The following is a 9,395-nucleotide window of genomic DNA, read 5'->3' as shown; positions in this document are numbered from 1 at the left end:
ACCAAACTAAGTAAGTGTATTTTTCAAATATTGGAACCAAACCAAACCAATTGAGTCGATTTTTTATTGATTCGATTTACGTTGGGTTTTTTGTTGTTTTCGATTATTTATCATTTTTTTCTTAAATATGAGACATACACTACCAAACGCATATTTCGGCGACTATATTTTCAACGTAACACTATCAAATCAATTTCTATTTGAGAAATCTATCATTTTTATGATATATTGATGATAACTGAATCAAATAGTGATGATGAATTGAAGTACTCAATTAAAAATCGATTATTTTTAACTTGAAATAAATTCTAGTACTTAGTAAAAGAAAAATACCAATCAAATAAGAAAGTAAAGGCAAATAATTAGATTATTATAATACCAAAGAACTAGACTAAAAATACAAATGACTAATATGTACCATAAAATTTTAGAAACTTTATATAAAAATATACATATACATATTTGTAATAATAAATTTAAATAGCGACTTTTATAGTCGGTTTGGTTCGGTTTTTCGATTATTTTTTTATTAGAACCAAAATCAAACCAAAGTTGATCGATTTTTTAAATTCAAAACCAAAACCAAACCAAACCTAAAAAGTATCGGGTTTTTAGGTCGGTTTTCTTCAGTTTTCGGTTTGGTTCGATTTTTCGGGTTCTTATGAACACCCCTAATTGAAAGCATTAGTAGAAGTCCACTGTTCATAGCCTAGAATAAAGGGGGGAGGGGGGAAGGGGTGAAGAGAAGAGAACTGCCAATCTCGTAGTTTCACAAAACCAACAACACTGCAATTGGATTTAATTCTCACATAGTGCCTATTTGGATACCAATATTTTCTTCTTCACTTGTGCAACTTTACCTGGGCATGCCAACCTCAACTTTATCGGCATATGGTACGAAATGTCGTTTCCTAGAATTGTTGGTGTTACACATTCAAATGAAGTGTAAAATTTCGAAGTGCAGATTATCCTATCAAGTTTTGATAATCTATGTTGTGATTTGGTATCTCCATATGTAAAGGGGCTGAAATCTAAATCTAAAATACCGGGGCTAGCCGTAAAATTGATGAAGTTACTCATCTGCTATTTTCTAATTGGAGATCTGATGCTTCTCTTTGATGGGTGGGTAAGATTAGCATCCCCCGATCATAGTCATGATGTATCATATAACTTATTACGTGATTCAGGATGTGGTGTCAATTTTATTGGTTCTAAGTCTAGACCAAATGTTAGATCTCCATAAATACATGAAATTTCAACTTAACCGATGGATATTTAACCAACTGAATATTTGTCGATATATATTTGTCAGCCCCTCTGACGTTTTCTTTGTGATATCTAAAAGATATATCATAGCTGATGTGTTCTTTGTCCCATAGTAACACCAAGTTTTCATGTTTAGTGCTAGTTTTCCATTTGATGTGCGTTTCGCACTCTTGCAGTATTACCAAGTGAGGTTTGTGCATCCATAGATACGCTTCTATAGCCTCTTTTCTAAATGTATTTTTCTCATAACAGTGACTGACATTTCCAAAACTCATACCGAACCATATCAATTCAACTCGGAATGAACTCAAATTTTGCGTAACGAATCTACTGAGATTTTTGGAACCACAATCCGAACCCGATATTATCAAAGTCAACTTTCGATCAAACTTATGAACATTCCAAACCTTCAAGTTTCCAACTTTTGCCAATTGGTGTCGAAGCCTTCTAGAAATATCAAAACTCCGATCTAGGTCGAATACTAAAAATTCAAACTTGGTAAACTCTTCCAACTTAGAGCTTCAAACATGAAATTTATTCTTCCGAACTAATTTTGAAACACCTGTAAATCAAAACCGACGATTCACGTGTTATAATACATCATATGAAGCTATTCAAGATTTCAAATAGTTAAAAGGAGGGTAAATGTTCAAAATGACAAGTCGGGGCGTTACAGCCTAGGCCTAGAGTGGACAATATCACTAGCGGGCTAGTCTGCTACAAATGGTATCAGAGCCACTCTTGTGTCAGCCATGTTGATGGTGGGTTAGAGTTCAACTAAGTTTAGTAAAATCATGGTTAGGCGGGGCAAACCTCAGTGCTAAGTCTAGGCGAATCCCATGCGGTGGGGCAAACCTTAGTGAGAACACTGAGACCATAAGAGTGGGTGTATATAACACCTCAGACTTTAGATAGAGTCCCACATCAGCAAAATACAAGAGGGATGCTGGGTATATAAGTTAATTAGCCTTAGACCTTAGTGACACATTTTAAACCCATGAGAGCCTAGGCCTAGAGCGGATAATATCACTAGCGGACTGGTCTATTAAAAATGGTATCAGAGCCACTCTTATGTCAGCCTTGCCGATGTTGGGTCAGAGTTCAATTGAGTTTAGGCAAATTTCGGTTAGGCGGGGAAAACCTCAGTGCTGAGTGTAGGAGAATCCCATGCGGTGGGGCAAACCTCAGCGAGGACGCTGAGTCCATAAGTGGGAGTGTATGTAAAACTTGACTTGAGCCCTCGCTATGACACATCCATTCTATATTTCTTCACAAGACTAAATATAAATCACAGTTGGTGAAGCCAAACTTTTACCTCTTTTTTCATAAATATATTCAGTAAATGCATTTCCTATGGTTCTTATGATGGTATTAATATAATGTCTCTTTTCGTCTTTTTGAGCCGATGGTCTTTCAGAAACAGGCTCCCTATACTTTTTGGAGTAAGGGTAAGGTTTGTGTATACTCTACCCTCCCCAGACCCTACTTGTGACAACTCAATGGGTTGTTGTTGTTGTATTCAGTAAATGCATCAAGCTAACACGTGATTTTTTCTAATATGGGAACAAAATAAATTCCATTTCGAATACAGCTTTGAAATCTTTCTTTTTTTCTTTCTTCTATTCTCAGGTACAATAGTAAGAGAGTAAGTATTTGGTAGAATACATCTTTATGAAATCTAATTTATCAAAAAAGTTATCTCTAAAAACAAATAACTTCCTTCACTTATGAATTGAAAAATTAATTTCTTTTCTGAATAATTTTAGTGTTCTATTTTTCTTTTCAAACGTGTAGTATAATGTTTATGGATGAGACAAATTCCAAAACTTAAAACTTTGAGGCTCAACGTCACATTTTGATGTTCACTTATGTGTGCTTTATTTTTATATGATTTAATTTCTATTGTACCACCTAAACAAATATTTTTATAAATAAGCAGGCAATTGTCAATTTATTATTATTCATATAAATTTGTAATAGTTATTATTTTCTTTTTTATTGAGTTAGTTAAATAAATTTAACTCATCATTTTCAGCATTTTATATACACATTTGGCTTTAACTTTTATTTTGTAACTTGCACTCATTTTTCATCGTTCTAGTTTTAAAAGTGCAAGTACTCTGATATTTGAAGCATTAATCCTCTCTGCTCTCTAGGGTAGGGGTAAGGTCTGCGTACACATTACCCTTCCCAGACCACATCTGTGGGATCCCATTGGGTTGTTGTTGTAATCCTCCCATAAGTTCATACTAACAAGAGCTCCTTTCTCAAATAGGAACAAAAACAAATTTCTTATCTTACGCAGTACATTTTCCAATTCGAGCTTTAATTTATTTGATACGTTCTACTTTCTAGTACTAATACTTTAATGCTACAGGTTTGAGATCTTTGTTTGTGTTTTCTTTGTCTTCTCAGGTACAAGTGTTTACCCGAAAAATGGATAGAGTTGAATTTGTACGTAGTTCTAAGGATATGTGGTATAGCTTAATACAAATCATAAGGATAAATAGAAATCTTAAATACGGATACCAAATAAACAAGGTTGGAGAGAAGATGATTTTTAGGACTAATCAAGATGAATCAATGTATGAAGCTTAAAGGAATAACTCTTAAATATATGAGTGTATGGTACTTTTGTTACAATGTAAACAAAGAAAAAATTGCCCTCTACAGAAATGTAGCCATCCTATTTATAGTGGAGGATCCTACTTTAGATATAATAAAAAATACATAGTGGAGAACCCATGATAAATCAGCTTTTCCCTAATTTTTGCCGAGATTCTCTCCCTTAGTGTGTTTGCAACGGCTCTTGTTTGTGAGCTCGAGCACGATCGGCCTCGGGGTTGGTCGGTATTGCTTCTAGAGCTCGATGCAGAATCGGGATCAGGTGATGATTCGAGCTCGGTATCGGTTGGCCTCTGCCCCTTAAGCTCGAAATCATCTCATCATAGTTCGATTCGGACCCGAGCTCGATAATGACTTCGAACTCGGTGTTTGACCTATACCTGAAATTTGAAGCTCATTCGTACCATCTTCGGAACCCATCTCGATATTATGAAGTCTTTCTTCGATCCATTATGTTTTGACTTCGATCAATCGTACGAAGGCCGAAATCTATTTCGACCGTATACAGATAGTCCCCTTGTTTCTTGGTAAGGATGTGGTGAGAAACGATATGATTTCTCAATGGCTTGATTGGATATGCACTGAGGTTTGCATCGAGCTCGACCATGACGTACATGATAGTTGTCCCGTTAGTTTAGCTTACCAAGGCTCTTTTATCCAGCATAAACGAGTATGGGGATCGAGGCTGGATGGGCAGGTTCGTTCGAGTAAAGACTTTGGACATGATTCCGACTGAAAAGATGCCTTTTCCCGAGGAGTGAAATATGAAGGGTAAGTGTAATTCTGATGTTATCTCCTACTATTTTATCCTTTCATTTCTTTTCTCACCAATTTCCTCCTTTTTGTGATGCAGCGGTTCCCTGGATGCCCGACGCAGTTCCCGATCTCATGAACTGGGTACGGGATCTGGTTTCAACCTCCACATATGCCGAGTTCTCATGGCGTGACTTGTCAAAGGGCCGATGGGAGGCCAAAAATTATGGTAAGCCCCTTTATCGTATTTTTTGGTAGTTCGAACAAGATGCTTTCCATATACTTTAATAAATTTTCCCGTATGTAGGTGTGGGAAAATATGCGATTTTGAGGCCGTTGTCCGTCGAGGAAGAGGCTTCACCCTCTGTCCCAAAGCTGGTGAAAGATAATAAGTGGAAAAGGGCCTCCGTTCCCAAATATGCAAAACCGAAGATGAGGACGGCTCGTAAGCCGAACAAGAATACCATTCCTTTGACCGTAGAATCAGTTCTGCGTCTAAGGGATGAAGACGAAGAAGAAGAAGAAAATGATGGTTTCGCGCTAGCGGCCTGAATGAAGAAGACCGCCGACGTTTCACAAGCAGTTGGATCGATAGTGGTTTATAAGGCTCCACCTAGAATTGAGGATATATCGGAGAAAGATTCAGGCAGAGTCCCCGAGTTGTTGAAGATCGACGATTATTCCCATCGAAGCCATCAGATAGGGGATATGTCTGAAGGGACTCTCTTTGAATCTCTTCGAACCGAAGAGAGTGATCGAAGTTATTCACTTGGGGCAGTATCAATTGAAGACTTGCCCACCTTCCCTACTTTTTTTGCAGGGGCGATTCGGGAAGCCCAAGCTTTGGGGGCCCTCGAACTAGATAGGCCTCATGATCGAGAGGATCCTTTTCATGACTTGTTTACCGGTGTCGAGGACGTTGCCGGTACTAGTTATGCATCAGATCTTTTTCACAGAGTGCAACAGGATTGGAATCAGGTAAGCCGTAAAATATTTTGTTGGCATTACCTTTATGTTTGCTTTTCTTTTCTAACTTCGTTTCTTCTTTCTTTGCAGGTCACAGCAGTTCATCGAGAAGCACGTTCTCGGTCCTGAACCGAGTTGCGTCGATACGAGGCTGACCTTCAACGGGTTACGGAGGAGAGTAACTCCCTTAAACTCCTCTTAGGGCAAAGGGGAGAGGAAATAAAAGACCTCCGAGATAAGTTGGCCAAGGCTCACCAAGATCAGACCGATATGTCCGAGTAGGTAATGATACTTTTAAAATCCTATGGGTTTGATACCAGAACGATGTCTAATGTTTCGGTCTCACGGCTGCAGCAGAAAATTGAGATGATCGGGAAATTCCGTGAGGAGGTCGATTTGAAAAAAGTGGAGTCTTTGAAGTGGAAAGAAGGTGTGGACCGCTTTGCTACAGAGAAAGAAGCTGCTCGAGCCAAATTATCTTTGGCTAAAAACCAACTCCAAAGTATGAAAGAGAAAACTCGGTTCAAGCAAGTAGAATAGAGGAGCTCGAGGCTCGGTTGGCCTCTGAACTTGACAAGACTGAATCTGATGCCAAAAAGGCAAAGGACGATGCGGATTCACTCGTGGCCGTCTATCGGGCCGATGTTGAATCTGTCCAGGTCCAAGCAAGAGTGGCATCCGAGACTGCCGATACTCAAGCGCATTGGGTTGCTGAACTTGCTAAGTGCTGATCTCGGAGGGAGACCCTCGAGGATATCCATGCTTAAGGCTTCGATCTCGCTGAAGAGATAAAAAGGGCTAAAGAACTCAAAGCTGATGCTGAAGCCTTGGCTTCCGATGATGAAGATAATGATAATGATGACAATGATGGGAGTAAGAGCGGGTCTGAGAATGAGGGGGAGCTCAGTGGAGAAGAGACTGCTCCCGGAGATAACCAAGAAACTTAGCCCTTAGTTTCTATGTTGCAATCAATCATGTAAATAATATTATATATATATATATATATATATATATATATATATATATATATATATATATATATCTTCTTCTTTTACCAACTTGCTTCTGTTTTGTTTCCTGCCTTGTGAAGGTTTTATTTATGCCTTATGAATGTTTTCATAAGGATTTAGGCAATTTGATCAAATTTGGACTTCGTAGCCTTTATAACCGAGTGAGCGCTTATTCAAACTTGAAATAAGTTAGCCCGTAGGCTTAGTAGTCGATTGAATGATTCGAACTCGATGTAATATAGCCCTAAGGCATAATGGTCAAGTGAGTGCTTAGTCGAGCTAGAAAAAAAAGTAGCCCGTAGGCTTAGTAGTCGAGTGAATGATTCGAACTCGATATAATGTAGCCCGTAGGCGTAATGGTCAAGTGCGTGCTTGCTCGAACTTGAAATTAAAGTATCCTGTAGGCTTAGTAGTCGAGTGAATGATTCGAACTCGAAGTAATATAGCACGTAGGCATAAGGGTCGAGTGAGTGCTTACTCGAACTCGGAATAAGAGTAGCATGTAGGCTTATTAGTCTAGTGAATGTTTCGAACTCGAAGTAATGTAGCCCATAGGCGTAATGGTCGAGTGAGTGCTTGCTCGAACTCGAAATAAAAGTAGCTCGTAGGATTAGTAGTCGAGTGAATGATTTGAAGTCGATGTAATATAGCCCGTAGGCGTAATGGTCAAGTGAGTGCTTGCTCGAACTCAAAATAAAAGTAGCATGTAGGCTTAGTAGTCTAGTGAATGATTTGAACTCGATGTAATGTATCCCGTAGGTGTAATAGTCGAGTGAGTGCTTGCTCGAACTCGAAATAAAAGTAGCACGTAGGCTTAATAGTCACTCAAACTTTAAATAGGCTTAGCAGTCGAGTTAAGTAATTGTTTGAACTTGAAGTAATACAACCCATAGGCTTATTAGTCGAGTGAATGATTCGAACTTGATGAAATATAACCCTTAGGCGTAATAGTCGAGTGAGTGCTTGCTTGAACTCGAAATAAGAGTAGCCCAAAGGATTAATAGTCGAGTGAATGATTCGAACTCGAAGTAATGTAGATCGTAGGCATAATGGTTGAGTGAGTGCTTGCACGAACTTGAAATAAAAGTATCCTGCAGGCTTAGTAGTCGAGTGAATGATTCGAACTCGAAGTAATATAGCGTGTAGGCATAAGGATCGAGTGAGTGCTTGCTCGAAATCATAATAAGAGTAGCCCATAGGCTTATTAGTCGAGTGAATGTTTCGAACTCGAAGTAATGTAGCCCGTAGGCATAATGGTCGAGTGAGTGCTTGCTCGAACTTGAAATAAAAGTAGCCCATAGGCTTAGTAGTCGAGTGAATAATTTGAACTAGATGTAATATAGCCCGTAGGCGTAATGGTCGAGTGATTGCTTGCTCGAACTCAAAATAAAAGTAGCCTGTAGAATTAGTAGTCGAGTGAATGATTTGAACTCGATGTAATGTATCCCGTAGGCGTAATAGTCAAGTGAATGCTTGTTCACACTCGAATTAAAAGTAGCCCGTAGGCTTAGTAGTCACTCAAACTTTAAATAGGCTTAGCAGTCGAGTTTAGTAATTGTTTTAACTTGAAGTAATACAGCCCATAGGCTTATTAGTCGAGTGAATGATTCGAGCTTGATGAAATATAACCCTTAGGCGTAATAGTCTAGTGAGTGCTTGCTTGAACTCGAAATAAGAGTAGCCCAAAGGCTTAATAGTCGAGTGAATGATTCGAACTCGAAGTAATGTAGATCATAGGCATAATGGTTGAGTGAGTGCTTGCACGAACTTGAAATAAAAGTAGCCCGCAGGCTTAGTAGTCGAGTGAATGATTCGAACTCGAAGTAATATAGCTCGTAGGCGTAAGGATCGAGTGAGTGCTTGCTCAAACTCATAATAAGAGTAGCCCGTATGCTTATTTCTCGAGTGAATGTTTTGAACTCGAAGTAATGTAGCCCATAGGCGTAATGGTCGAGTGAGTGCTTTCTCGAAATTGAAATAAAAGTAGCCCGTTGGCTTAGTAGTCGAGTGAATAATTTGAACTAGATGTAATATAGCCCGTAGGCGTAATGGTCGAGTGAGTGCTTGCTCGAACTCGAAATAAAAGTAGCCTATAGGATTAGTAGTCGAGTGAATGATTTGAATTCGATGTAATGTAGCCCGTAGGCATAATCGTTGAGTGAGTGCTTGCTCGAACGCGAAATAAAAGTAGCCCTTAGGCTTAGTAGTTGAGTGAATGATTCGAACTCGAATTAATATAGCCCGTAGGCGTAAGGGTCGAGTGAGTGCTTGCTCGACTCGGAATAAGAGTAGCCCGAAGGCTTATTAGTCGAGTGAATGTTTCGAACTCGAAGTAATGTAGCCCATAGGCGTAATGGTCAAGTGAGTGCTTTCTCAAACTAGAAATAAAAGTAGCCCGTAGGATTAGTAGTCGAGTGAATGATTCGAACTCGATGTAATACAGCCCGTAGGCGTAATGGTCGAGTGAGTGCTTGCTCGAACTCGAAATAAAAGTAGCTTGTAGGCTTAGTAGTCGAGTTAATGATTCGAACTCGATTTAATGTATCCCGTAGGCATAATAGTCGAGTGAATGCTTGCCCAAACTCGAAATAAAAGTAGCCCGTAGGCTTAGTAGTCGAGTGAATGATTCGAACTCGATGTAAGGTAGTCCATATGCGTAATAGTCGAGTGAGTGCTTCCTCGAACTCGGAGATTTATCTCAATACTGTTTTCATAATAAATCTAGAAATAGTGGAATATTTCTTGGATATAAGATATCGGTAAAGAAGAAAAATT

The sequence above is a fragment of the Nicotiana tomentosiformis genome, chromosome 8 (assembly GCF_000390325.3).
Source record: "Nicotiana tomentosiformis chromosome 8, ASM39032v3, whole genome shotgun sequence".
Classification (NCBI taxonomy): Eukaryota; Viridiplantae; Streptophyta; class Magnoliopsida; order Solanales; family Solanaceae; genus Nicotiana; species Nicotiana tomentosiformis.
Note: the sequence above shows the minus strand (reverse complement) of the source record.